This window comes from Plecotus auritus (genome assembly GCF_963455305.1).
Source record: "Plecotus auritus genome assembly, chromosome: 9".
Lineage (NCBI taxonomy): Eukaryota > Metazoa > Chordata > Mammalia > Chiroptera > Vespertilionidae > Plecotus > Plecotus auritus.
The window spans coordinates 10,860,912-10,875,218 of NC_137783.1; positions in this window are offsets into that span (position 1 = coordinate 10,860,912).

Here is a 14,307-nt window from a genome sequence, read left to right on the forward strand (position 1 = left end):
TAAAAGGAGGCTTCTAGCCCTAACCAGTTTGGATCAGTGGATAGAGTGTCGGCCTGCGGAATCAACGGTCCCAGGTTCAATTCTGGTCAAGGGCATGTACCTTGGTTGCGGGCACATCCCCAGTAGGGAGTGTGCAGGAGGCAGCTGATCAATGTTTCTTTCTCATCGATGTTTCTAAGTCTCTATCCCTCTCCCTTCCTCTCTGTAAAAAAAAAAAAAAAAAAAATCAATAAAAAATATATATATATATTTTAAAAAGGAGGCTTCTTGGCCAAATGGTGGTTCCTTCACCCCCGAGCCATGGACAGGTGTGTGTGCCAACATGTTCCACCTGTTTATGCTTAGAGCTTGGTGAAAATGGTTGGTTCTTTCTCCCCCAAAAGTTAAAACTTATTTTCAACTTTTCATTAAAAACAACAACTTCCTCTCTCATGTCCTAATTATCTGAATAAAGGACAAAACACATTGGATATGTTTATACCAAGTGTAGATCATAATCAGACTAAATCCTTAAAAATACTGGTAAGAAATAGCCTTGTTCCTGGGTGAAAGAAGCGATTTAAATATGAACCATGTAAATTGGGTTTCTAACTGGGTTGAGGTCTCAACATGAGTACCTTTGTCCCTGTATCTGCCCCACCAGCATTAATTTGGGCCCAATCTTGGCTAGCCTAGGGTTTCCATTCTGATAGTTTGGAGTACCTTTTCTAGAGCCCTGACCGGTTTGGCTCAGTGGAAAGAGCATTGGCCTGCAGACTGAAGGGTCCCGGGTTCGAGTCCAGTCAAGGGCATGTACCTTGGTTGTGGGCACATCCCAGGTGGCAGGTGTGCGGGAGGCAGCTGATCGATGTTTCTCTCTCATCGATGTTTCTAACTCTCTATCCCTCTCCCTTCCTCTCTGTAAAAAAACCAATAAAATATATTTTTAAAAAAAAATCTGGAGAAGGGATGTTCCCAAAGATGGCATTTCTGCTCTATTCCAGATGTATCTTTCCTGGGTTATTTCAGCATTTCCTTCCTGGATGTGAGACAAAACACCAGATGTGAGCACAGACCCCATTCCTGTCAAGAAAGCAGGCTGAAGACCATGACCTCTTCAGTGGTGACAGGAAGAGGGGTCAAGAGACCTCGGTCAGCTTCTCCAGATGGCCTAGGATCCCAGGGCAGCCACGCCCAGTGCAACCAAGCCGTGAGTGAAGAGAAAGCAAGCGATGCCAGGCAGATTCTAACACCTCTGGTTTCCAGAATGCTCTCAGGTGGAGCCTGGCAGGGAGGCACAGAACCCGGCTCTCACCTGGATGTTTTAAAAAGAAAAGGAAATTCCCTTTCCTTAGTGTGACTCAGCAAGCACCTCCCAACTCAAGTTTTGGGTTTTGGGTCTTTATAGCTATGGTCTCAAGGTTTGTGTCCCCCTAAAATAGAAATGTTGAAACCCTAAACCCCAAAGCGAAGGTATTAGGACATAGGGCCTTTGGCAGGTGCTCGACTCATGAGGGTGAAATCTCATGAATGGGACTGGTGGTTTATAAAAGAGATTCCAGAGCGATCCCTCAGCCCCTTTTGCCATGTGAGGATACAATGAGAAGGCCCTCACTGGTCTGTGCTGGCGCCCTGGTCTCATACTTTCAGCCTCAAGAACCGTGAGAAATAAATTTGTTGTTTATCAGCTACCCGCTCTGTACTGTTTTGTTACAGCAGCCCAACTGGACTAAGACATTTACTATCATAGCCTAACAAGTTATCACCTCACTTTGTAAGCTGGACACCAACTCGGCTCGCTCCTCTAACATCCTTCTCATATACTTGAAACTTGAAAAACACACACCCACCTAATAGCAGCTTATAATAAACACTGAGAAGTCTAAAGGACACAGTTCCATTCCCCAGATCTCCAGTCTCTGACAGATGCTAGAGAGAACAGACTCCCCACTAAGCCGCTACCCACACAGGAACAGTCTGCTTCCGAGTGCCAAAACAAAAAAGAACGCGAGCACCCATCATCCCCCAGATGGGATGTTTCATTCTCCCCCAGCTTCATTCCGGGTGTTCGGAGCGATGTTGATTATTTCTTTTGTAGGACAAAGTGGCCACAGCCACTTCCCCACAGCTCTATACCCAGCCCCCCAAATGCACCGTCTAAATATTTATCATAGTGTAACATGGGGTCGGCTTGAGTTCATTAGTTTTTCTGTTGCTCCCCGGCATTTGATACGAGGAGGGAGTGCCGTGAATGCTGTAAATATTTACAGACTGATTGGATCAGAGAGTCTGGCTGTGGTTCCAAAGGGCTCATCTCTCCCACAGGCAAGACAGACATTCGCGCACAGACATCGAATGAAAACGCCGCAGGACGCACTGGAGCGGCTGCCGCAGAAGAGACGGCCGCTCCTAGAAGCTTAGCTGCATTTCCATGGTGGAAGCTCCTTTAATTATTCATACACAGGAGGGTTTACCACTATTTAGAGTATTAAAGTTAATCATTTATTTAGCACAGTTGCTCCCAAAGAGTTCAAGATAACCTTTATAATGCTCATTAAGCAGCAACTTGTAATAATTAGTACGTGTCCCCTTTCTGTCTTCCTGGCTGGACCATGGACGTCCCAAGGGCAGGGCCAGTATCTGACTGGTTTGCTACTCCTACCGGTGCCTAGAACACAGTCTTTTACATAGTAGGTGTTTAATACAGATGTATAGATTGAACACATCCATTTAGACCTTTGCTTTTTATTTGACTTTCAAAGATACACAGGCCAGATATTATTTTGAGGTTTAAGCTTAACTAGGTTAAGGTCCTTAATTTTAATTATTACCTTCAGTTTCCTCTCAGTGGTCAACTTTGGGGTCTTCTAAAGAGCCTCAAGCAGAAAGTTAGGAGGCCTGGTACCCTTTCTGTCACTAACCCTCGGTGTGACTTTGAACAAGCACTTCCTTTGAGCATTTACCCAGAATTCTTTGTTTGGAGTCTTTGGATCCCCTAGAGATCCCTGGGTGGGCTTCAGGGTCTACGAAACCCTGACTTGATCCAAATGTGCACTTCAGTCTGATGAGAGAGAGTCCATAGCTTTACCCAGTCTCTAAGGACTCCATAAAAAAAGAAAGTTAAGAACTACTCTCTGTTTCTTTAATAATTGAAGGTAGTGGTGGAACAGGTTAAATCAGGCCTGCTTGACATGTACTAGTAAGTTGAGGTTGCTTGTCCATGTGCCTCCACTCCTAGCCCTGGACACCCCCTCCAGCCCACACCCTTCCTGAGGTTTGCTCCAACCCTGATATAGAAGACCATCCTCCTCTGCCTGCTTCATCCTCCCATCATCCCCCACTCAATTTGATGACTGACTATGGTGGCTAAGACTAAGAACCTGTGGACTGGTCATCACCATGGGCCTTTCCAGCTCTAAGTTCAAGTCTATTCCCAGCCTTTCCTTTCTCACCTTTAACCAAATGCATGCTATTGTACAAACTTTTTTGCTACATCCTAAAGCAATATTTTCTTCTATCTGAACCTGCCCTCCATGCTGGCTTTGGAATTCTTTTCAAAAAAGAAACACAAGTGTGTCTCTGGGATTAGAAGACTAGTGAGTACAGGTCTACTGCCTCATTCTGTGGAGAGCCTCACTGAGTAGAGTCAAGCCTTGGGCCCCCTCAGCCCAGAATTCCAGCCAGGAATTAGGTGATGAAGAGGTTGGGGGACGCATTAACCCCATTACTAGTAGCTTCTAGTGCCTGTATGCAAGCATCCATTTGGTGAAAGTAGTGTTTGTCTTGACCCTTCTGCCTGCCAGTCAATCATTAGGGCATCTCCCCTTTAAGTGCAGACTTTTCCATTTTTTTTTTTTTTAAATATATTTTATTGATTTTTTACAGAGCGGAAGGGAGAGGAGGGATAGAGAGTTAGAAACATCGATGAGAGAGAAACATCGATCAGCTGCCTCTTGCACGCCCCCTACTGGGGATGTGCCCGCAACTAAGGTACATGCCCTTGACCGGAATCGAACCTGGGACCCTTGAGTCCGCAGGCCGACGCTCTATCCACAGAGCCAAACCGGTTTTGGCAGACTTTTCCATTTTTAAGACCCATTTAATGGGACTACATCAAAATTAAAAGCTTCTTCAAAGCAAAAGAAACCATCAACAAAATAACAAGAGAGCCCACTACATGGGAGAACATATTGGCCTATGATCTATCTGATAAGGGGTTAATCTTCAAAATTCATAGGGAACTCATACAACTTAACAACGTAACAAACAATCCAATCAAAAATGGGCAAAGGATCTAAGTCAGGCGTCCTCAAACTACGGCCCGAGGGCCACATGCGGCCCGCCGAGGACATTTATCCAGCCCGCCGGGTGCCGCTGCCTGTCCTGCTTAGCAGCTGACTCGTCCCGGGCCTGCAGTGCGCATAGGAATTTGTTCATAGGTTTTTTTTTTTAAACTATAGTCCGGCCCTCCAACGGTCTGAGGGACAGTGAACTGGCCCCCTGTTTAAAAAGTTTGAGGGCCCCTGAAAGTAGATACTTCTCCAAAGTGGACATACAGAAGGCCAAAAGACATATGAAACAATGCTCAAAGTCAGTGGTTATCTGAGAGGTGCAAATCAAAACGACAATGAGGTACCATCTCACACCTGTCAGAATGGCTATCATCAATAAATCAACAAACAACAAGTGTTGGCGCAGATGCGGAGAAAAGGGAACCCTCCTACACTGCTGATGGAAATGCAGACTGGTGCAGCGTCTGTGGAAAACAGTATGGAGTTTCCTCAAAAAATTAAAAATGGGACTCTCATTTGGCCCAGTGATCCCTCTTCTAATAATATATCCCAAGAAACTAGAAACACCAATCAGGAAGGATATATGAACCCCTATGTTCATAGCAGCACAATTTACAATAGCTAAGATTTGGAAGCAGCCTAAGGGTCCATCAGCAGATGAGTGGATTAAAAAACTGTGGTACATCTACGCAATGGAATACTATGCAGCTATAAGAAAGAACTCTTACCATTTGCAACAGCATGGATGGACCTGGAGAGCATTATGCTAAGCAAAATAAGCTACCTAGAGAAAGATAAGTATCACATGATCTCACTCATATGTGGAATCTAATGAACACCATAAAATGATGAACAAAAATAGACCCAGAGACATAGAAGCATCAAACAGCCTGTCAAACCTCAGAGGGAAGGCAGGGGATGGTGGGTGGGTGGGAAGAGATCAACCAGTGAACTTAAGTGCATATATGTATAACCCATGAACATAGGTAATGGGGTGGTGAAGGCCTGGGGTTGGGGGTGGGGGTGGGCTGAGAGGTCAATGGGGAAAAAAGGGGGACATATGTAATACTTTTAACAATAAAGATTTTAAAAAAAGAATACATGGTTAACAAAAGGAAAAAATGCAATGACATTACAATGGTGGTGGGGTTTGGGATTGGTGTGACATTTTTAAGATTATCAGCTAACACCTTAAGTAAGTTAACGCTTTAACAAGCACAGGAAAATCTGCTACTTAGATTTCTTGACTTCTGTGGGCTTTTGTTTTCTCATTTCTAAGAGGAAATGAGTGGACTGTATTAAACAGATAGGTTCCTACTCCAATGTAACTCTGGGTGTCAAGACCCATGCTTCCCAAACTTTATTGTGTATAGAAATGATCCAGAGATCTTGTTAAATGCAGATTCTGGGGTTGGGCTTGAGACTCCACATTTCTGGCAAACTTCCAGGTGATGCCAATGCTGCTGTGCATGGAGCACTTCGGGGAACAAGTCCTACTAAACTGCGGTATTGCAAGGATCTGAGACCAGTCAGGACCCATGAGGAAAGAGGGGAGAGATTTATTAGTGATGTCTGTCCAGGAAAAGAGGGAAGTGGAGAACTGGCTGTGGAACGTAACACTCCGACTAGATCCGCGGTCGGCAAACTGCGGCTCGCGAGCCACATGCGGTTCTTTGGCCCCTTGAGTGTGGCTCTTCCACAAAATACCACGGCCTGGGCGAGTCTATTTTGAAGAAGTGGTGTTAGAAGAAGTTTAAGTTTAAAAAATTTGGCTCTCAAAAGAGAATTCAATCGTTGTACTGTTGATATTTGGCTCTGTTGACTAATGAGTTTGCCGACCACTGGACTAGATGCTTAAGAAACCATCAAAATCTAACACAGTCATTCACAAATTTAGTCTCCTGACCAGCAGCAATAGTATCACCTGAGAACTTGTTGGAGGTACAAATTCCTGGACCTACTGAATCAGAAGTGAGGTCCATCAATATGGAGGTTAACATGCCCATAGGTGATTCTGGTGAACATACAAATGTGAGAACCATTGATCCAACATACAAATATTTTCTAGAAATGGAGGCTATCGCCAAAGTCAGGAATAAGTACAGGTTCCACATACTTAATACATGTAAATATGCATTAAACACTTCCTATGCAAAAAACTATGTTATAAGCACAGGAGTGTCCCACAGGAGAAAAGGGTTCCAGATAATAGAGTTGGGCTGAGGCCCAAAATACTCCTTCCTATGTATCCTATTATTTAATTGTAAGCTCTGACAAAATCATTAAATGTCCATTAAGAGAATACTTCAAGTTTATTTTGTCTCCCCTAATTAAGTTTATCTTCCAACCCACCAAAAGTATATCTGGTTCATGTTTTAAAACTGATCAGGATTTAACACAGTAGTATGATCTCCTTGTCATTCCCACACCCTTGGGAAATGGGCCAGATGAGTCTTGAACAAAATTCTGTGAGCTGAGTCTCCAGCTTGACCAACTGTTCTTTACTGATCAGACTGTTTCCTTGTTGCCTAGACGTTTTAAACAGCTGGCCCCAGAGAGTTGGATGCTAAAACCTTGGGATCAAAGCAGAGTCTTAGCCCAAAGGAGGTTAACCATAATAGTCCAACTGCCAGTGACTCCTTCAAGTGAAGAAGAAAAAATGGTCTACACATTGAAAAATGGGAAAGAGCTCCCTCTCCTTCTACCTCATCTCCACAACTCTGGGAAAAGTACTAAACATCAAGTCAAACAGCACTCAAGTGTGAAACAGATTATGATTCACAGCTGGAGGCAAAGAAGTTGCAATTCTATCCAATTATACCAATTTAATTGGGTGTTAAAAAAATCTAAGGGCCCCCAGTAGTTTCCTGGCCAGACGGCATCTGTAACGTGGAGAAGCAACACCTCTGTTTGTTAGGTATTGTGATTTGGGGCCCAGGAGAGAAAGCCCAACACATTGCTTAGCGTACTCCGCGATCGGCAGCTTTTGACTTTGAGGATGAATTGACATCTGGTTTGGGGGTTGAAGACTTCAAGGTTCTTCTCCAGGGCTTTCGGGAGCACAGTTTGAAGAAGGGGTCTGCAAGTTCTTTCACTCCAGTGATTATTAGGAAAAGGCCAGTATTCAGAGTCTCTCCCTCACTTCTTACAAATCTAAAACCAACCCCCAAATTTGTGAAGAATTGGACATAACCTGAAGGCCCAACTTTAGGAGAAAGGTTGAGCAACTTTTACATCAATATCAACAGTGGCAGCCAGTACAAATGCTCATGAAGAATTACTAATAACATGGGGGAAATGCCGGGATATAATGTTAAATTTAAAACATAGGACACAAAACTGTGGGATGGTATGCTGTAAAACAGTGGTTCTCAACCTTTTTAATGCCCCGACCCTTTAATACAGTTCCTCATGTTGTGGTGACCCACAACCATAAAATTATTTTCGTTGCTACTTCATAACTGTAATTTTGCTGCTGTTATGAATCGTCATGTAAATATCTGTGTTTTCCGATGGTCTTAGGCTCTACAGCAGCGGTTCTCAACCTGTGGGTCGCGACCCACAGGTTGAGAACCGCTAGCAGGGTCGCCTAAGACCATTCGAAAACACAGATATTTACACCTCTCTGCTTATCCACACCTCCCCCATCCTTCAACCTGCTGGGTTCCCTGTTCCTCCATGGGAGCTACTGGGACCACCCCAGTCATAGAGTAGCCCCCTTCTGAGCACCTGTACCGCCATGCCATCCACACCATGCTTGAAGCCTTGGAGTTTTATTGTCAATATGTCATCTCCATGGCCAGTCCATTCCCCAGACCAAGTACCCCTAGAATCTCAGCTCATTAATGATTCCAATGTGTAGGCAGGACTGAGGACCACTAGTCAAAAGTCAAAAGTCACCTCTTATACATAAAGCAATTATTTGTCCCAGATTTTCTGGGCTAATTCTAATTCAAGTATTTGTCAAGTTGATCCCACATAAATCATGGAAGCTTCCCAGAAATCCTGGTATTCCAGCACTTAATAATAATAATAGTAATAGTATTATTATTCATGGTAATAAGTGTTATTTTATTGGTAATAATAATTATTATTGGTACTGCCATATTACCTATGTATTTGAGGTATACATGGACACCAGACCCACATCACATTTTTTTTTTCAGTTGGTTCAGATATATTTGTTTTAAGTTCTAGTAGGGTTATTCAGTTTAAAAAATAAAAATGTAGAATCCCCAATTAAATTTTCATTGCAGATAAACAGTTGATAATTTTTAAAGGATCAGTATATCCCAAATATATCATGAGATATACTCATCCTACAAATTTATTTACTGCTTACCTGAAATGCAAATTTAAGTGAGCATCTGTATTTTATCCGATAACCCTTGGTTTAAGAAATAGGATTTGCATACTTGAGGGCATATTTCCTGTAGTGCTAGCATGGAGCCCTCACATGATCACGGCTGAACCCTCAATGAGGGTGGGTCACTGGCTACAGAATGCCCCAACTCCAGAGTCAGCTGGGAGAAAGGCCCTGCTCTCCAGGCTCTGACACTGAGGGGGCTTCTTAGTAACATCTGACTTGCAGGAGTATAGATGAGGCCCAACTACAAACACTGCCTCCAGCCTGAGTTTGAGAATCACTAGCCTATATTGGGCAATGGCTCAAAGCACAAGGATCTGGAGTGAGAGACTTCTGGGTGGGAATCTCATCTCTCCCTGCTAGTGTATGATTTTAGGTAAGTTCATGAACTTCCTTGAGTCTCAATTGCCTCATCTGTAAAATGGGGAGAGTAACACATTTCTACCTAATAATTAGTCTTAGGATTAAATGAGTTCATGTTTTAAGTTCTTAGCTTGGGTGACTATTACTGTTAATATTATAGAGCATATATATATATATATATATATATATATATATATATATATATTTTTTTTTTTTTTTTTTCATATTCAGCCAACCAGCAAACAAATGCACTAGGGGGCTTACTGCTGCCCGGACTCCCACTAGCCTTCTGGTCAGTATCCTGCCACTTCTGATAGAAGCAGACATTAAAGAATGGGGAGGGGGCTGGGGAAAAGCCTGCTGTGGGAAAAGAGGGTGAGATTCTTCTAGAATTTGAGATTAAAGACTTTCAATGAGGCAGATCTCAGTTGGTAGAATTTTATGCAAATTACAGCCAAGTGGCCAGCTTTTGTAGGAAGGTTTTGTGCCCTTGAGTGTGGTCCCCAATCCAAGTGGAAATGAGTGGCCAGGGTCACGGCAAACACCTGGGTCTTTGATCAGCCCTGAGTGCTGGAACCAAGGGCCAACACAACTCTTGTGTGTCGCTTCTTCAAATTCCTGCAGGTCAAAAACCATGTTTCTCTCAGTGACTGTTTCTACCCTGGGGCCATTTAGGATCACCTCGTCTGATGCTGCCCATAGCCAGCCCTTCTGGAATTGCGAGACACTAACCAGATTTGATTTTTCGGTTTTTCAAAAACTAGTTTGAAAAATATCACCTGGGACAGCCCGAGAAAGAATGCCAGGCTGCCTGCTCCCCGCAGTCCTCAAAGAGACAGGACAGCCGCCAGTCACTGTCAGCTCCCTGCTCAGTCTGTGACAAGCCACAGTGTAGGGCGGAGAAGGAGGGCCACCCCAGGCACTGGGCACTTGGTTTCTCTGAAGGTCCCAGTAGGGAACTGAAAATGGGGCCAGAAGAGAAGAGGGGACATGAGTTCTGCAGGGAGCAGCAGCTTCAGGTCATTCCTCTAAGTTCAACTTCTGCTTCAAGATCCTCAGATTGTAGGGAGGGAGTGGGGTGAAAAAAGCCCAGCCCATCATGACACACGCAAAGCACTCAACCTCTCTGAGTCCCAACCCCCTCCTCTGTGAGATAGGGACAGAATCCTCCTTGCAGTGGTTGAGAGGGTCAAAGGAGGTCACAAATGTGAAAGTGCTCAGCAAACTGGAAAGCACTGGAGATAACCCACGGATGACTAGCATTACATCTCTCTCCGCCGGGACAATGGCTCCACCCAGATGTTGAAGGAGCCAAAGCTACGAAGAGCTCCGTGATCTCTCCACACCTCCCTCAACTTAAACCAGGAAGACAGCTCGTGAGCCCCTGATAAACAATTGCTGACGGCCTGATCCATTTCCCCACCACGTGCTGGAGTTCTTGCCCAGTGTCTGCTCTGTATCAGGGACGATGAGCAGGGGTGAGGGAGAGATCAGTGGCCTGATCACTTTTAAGTGTCAGGCTGAGGAGAGGGTTGGGCTGGTGACAAAGGACGAGTTAGGTGCGGAAAGCCGTCCTGTGTGCTAAGCCCAGTTCAGAAATGGGGTTGACCTCCTTGGTCTCCTCACTTGATGCACAGCCAAATGAGGTGACAACACGCTGCGCTGCAGAGGGCAGGGGGCTGGTCTGTGGTTTCCCATCTGGTCTCGTTTGGTTCTGGGGGGTTGGGGCCTCCAACAGACACATGGAGAACAGTCCTGTCGTCTTGAATCAGACAGTCGGCCACACTGCACACGAGTACGTGTGAGATTTCACACATGGTCATTGGAGGGGAGCCCTCGGAGCAGGGGAGGAGGCATATTTACATTCTCTGCGAGGGTTTGGGTTTTTAAAGGGAAAAAAATAGACATTTTGCAGGGCATATTATAAAGCAAGGTCAGCTTTCGGCCAGCGTGGTATTGAAGAAGCACCAACAGCCGAAGCAGGAGAAAAATCTGAGTCAATCCGCCGGGGTTGGGAATGCCCACCTGGTTCGTTCAAGAGGTTCTCTTTCCTTATTGACTCTGCCTGCTGTTATCTCACAAGACTTCCCTCAACAAGACTCGGGCAGCATGGTACCCATATGCTGTTTCAAAAACCTGCCCTGGGTAATCAGAGTCTATAACCCACGTGCCAAGAATAAAACAAACTAAGTGCCTTGAAACAGGAAGGTGAACATTCAACAAAGATGACCATTTGTACTTTCTACGTTACTTGGCTTTTCACAATAAGCACAAATTGCTTGACAAAGACAATGAAATATTTTTTAAAAAATGGACACATATCTATATCAATAATGATAAAGCAGCTGGGGATGAGAGGTGTGGATGAGAGCCAGAGTAGATAGCTTTGTAGGGAGGACAGCTATCATCCCCCACTCCCTCCCAGCTGTGACCTGGGTGCGGCCTCTCATTCCGTATTATTCTTCTCAGGGGTCTCAGCCGACCATAGCCATCTTGAAAAGTGCCACTGTGAAATTAGCCACTCATGAAAATGCTAGAATGTGCTAGAGTTGACCAAATACCTCCACAGATGATTCCATTTAGCAGCTCCTGCAACCCTGTGGGATGACAATTATTATCCCCTTTTATATGGGTTGAAACCGAGACTCAGAAATTCAAATATTTCCAGTTTTTAAAGTAGAGAGGAGCTAGAACTAGGACTTCTGATTCTTAGACTTAGCCAGGGGCCAAAACAGCCCAGTAGTGAAGCTTGCAAGCTCTCTCTCGAGGCTGTCTAGGTTCAAGTCCTAGCTCTGATACTTGCTTTTCTAACCTTGAGGCAAGAAACTCAGCTCCCTCATCAGTAAATTGGGGATGATAATAGTAGGACCCACTCGGCAAGGTCATCATAAAGACTGAATAAAGAGATACATGCAAAGCATTAGTCTAATGCCCGATGCTCAACATATGTCAGCTCCCTGAACTTGGGGATTATTAAGTAGAAATGCAGTTCAAGCTGTTCATATTTTCCATTCTATTTGGATTTCCTGATCTAGCTTGTTTTTTAATCCTCGTTGTAATAGAACCCAATGGTCATGGTATCTCTTAAGAGTTCTCTTCAGACCAAAACCTGTGTTTCTCAGGGGTGAGAAACTGGGGCCAGACTTGCTTTATTACAACAATGTAAAAATGTCTTCTAGTGTATCTTGCACAGCTCTTGGGAAATAAGCAAAGGCCTACAAACTCCTCCAGATTTTCGCAAGATCCCTGTTAAGTGAAAGGGGTGAGGCTCTTCCCTGGGACAATGCGGGTGCACCTTGTGGGTGGAAGAAAACATTATTTTTAATAATTTCATCACTGGGGGAAAGTATAAAAAAAGCCTGAACAGGAAGAAGGGCACACCCACTGTGACTAGTGGTTGTGCCTTGAGGGTGTGGGTGGGAAGTAAGGATGGTGATTTTTAATATTTGTACATTTCAATAATGTTTCAATGTCTTACCACAGATACATATTATTATGTAATAAGAAATTAAAAGGTGGCCCCATTCCTAAGCTGGCTTACAGGATGTACCCTGTAGAAACAGCCCTTAGGCCCTTCTCAACATAGAAACGCTAAATTTATCCTTAAAAGTCAGCTCAAGTTGTTAAGAGAGTTGATCCTGAGTTCTCATCACAAGGAAAAAAACGACGACAAAACAACAACCACACATGGTTTTCCTCTCTTTTTTGGCATCTATGTGAGATGATGGGTATTAACTAAACTTACTGTGGTCATCATTTTACAGAATATGTAAGTCAGGTCATTATGCTGTACACTTTAAACTCACACAGCTATATGTCAACGATACCTCGGTAAAACTGCGTGGGAAAAGCCCCCGCTCAACCGTAAATTCCTCTGGGAAGCCCCTCCAGGTGGAATTCATTATTTCTTCTGTGATCCAACAGCCCCTTCCAGTGTCACCACACTTCATTCATTCAGCCTTTCATTTGTTCAACCATTCGACAGAGGCACTGTGCACACCGCCCCGTGGGGAGCTCTAGGAAGCAGAGATCAGCAAGACAGACGAGGTGCCCACTTTCGCGGAGCGTGTTCTGGGAGATCAGCAGTGATCCCTGTCCTGGAGTCATGAGCTGTCCTTTGGTCCTGGGCCCTGATGAAGGCGGGCCAAGGGCGCGCACACGCTCAAGAGACGGACCTAGGCCAAGAGGCCTGGAAAGGTTTCTCTGTGTGAGGGACCTTTCAGCTGGGAACTGGGAGGTGAGACGCAGCATTAATTAGGTGAAAGGGTGGGAGGAAGACCAGTTAGTTGCGTTTGGGTCTGAGCACCCAGGCAGGCACTGAAATGAGAGGGAACAGAGCTCACCAAAGAAATGGGAGCAGCTAGACCCAGCCTGCCGGTGCATTAGACCCCGGAGAATGGGCTGGGATGAGATCAAAGGAGAGGCAGGGGCCTGATCACAGGATGCTTTGCAGAATATGAGCTTTCAAACCTTACCCTAAGAACAGGCAAAAGCCACGGAGCGATTTACCCCATGGACTCATTGGTCTCCTTGTCTGTCTTCGTTCACCTCCACTTTGACTAGCTCTTAGCTCAGGGCCTTGCAATTAATGGGAGCCTAATAATTATCAGTGGGATGGCTGAGCCAAGTCATCCTAAAGAGGAAGATCTTGCAAGCAAAGAGCGTGACTGTGCATCTCAACTCCCGCCCCTCCCTTTTGCCACCATCCCACAGCCCCCAGCTCAGGCCTGCAAGCTGAGAAGTATAAGATCCCCACAAAGAAAGAGCAGTTGGACATGAGATGCAGAGCTACGCCATTCCTTCCGCTTCACAGGCCTTCCAAAATGTTCACGACTGGCATCAGATATCATTATCCTGACTTCTGAGACAAACAAACGAACCGAAATTGGCGACTCAGGCGGGTAAGCAATTGCCGAAGGCCATCCAGCAAAGCCACGGCTACTCTGAACGTCACATCTTGGCCAGTTGTCAAGGACCGACTCTCCCCACCCGCTCCCTAAAATACGTATTTATAGGCTTAATTGTGTGAATTTGCTTGCTTTTGGCTCAAAGGGAGCAGGTACAGGGGCCTTTTTAGTGCCGCACAAAAATGAAAGGAGACCGAAACCATCCTGCCCTCAAACCAAATGTCAAAGCAGTTGGATTCCTCAGCGGCAACCCAATACTTTTTATAGAACGGGAAGCCAATTGAGAAATCATAAAAAAAAATTAGAGTTGGGAAGGACCCCTGAGCTCACGAGGGTCAGGTCCCAGGAGCCGCAGCAGAATTGTTCCCTGTGGTGAAGGGTCTAATGTTTTGTCCACTCA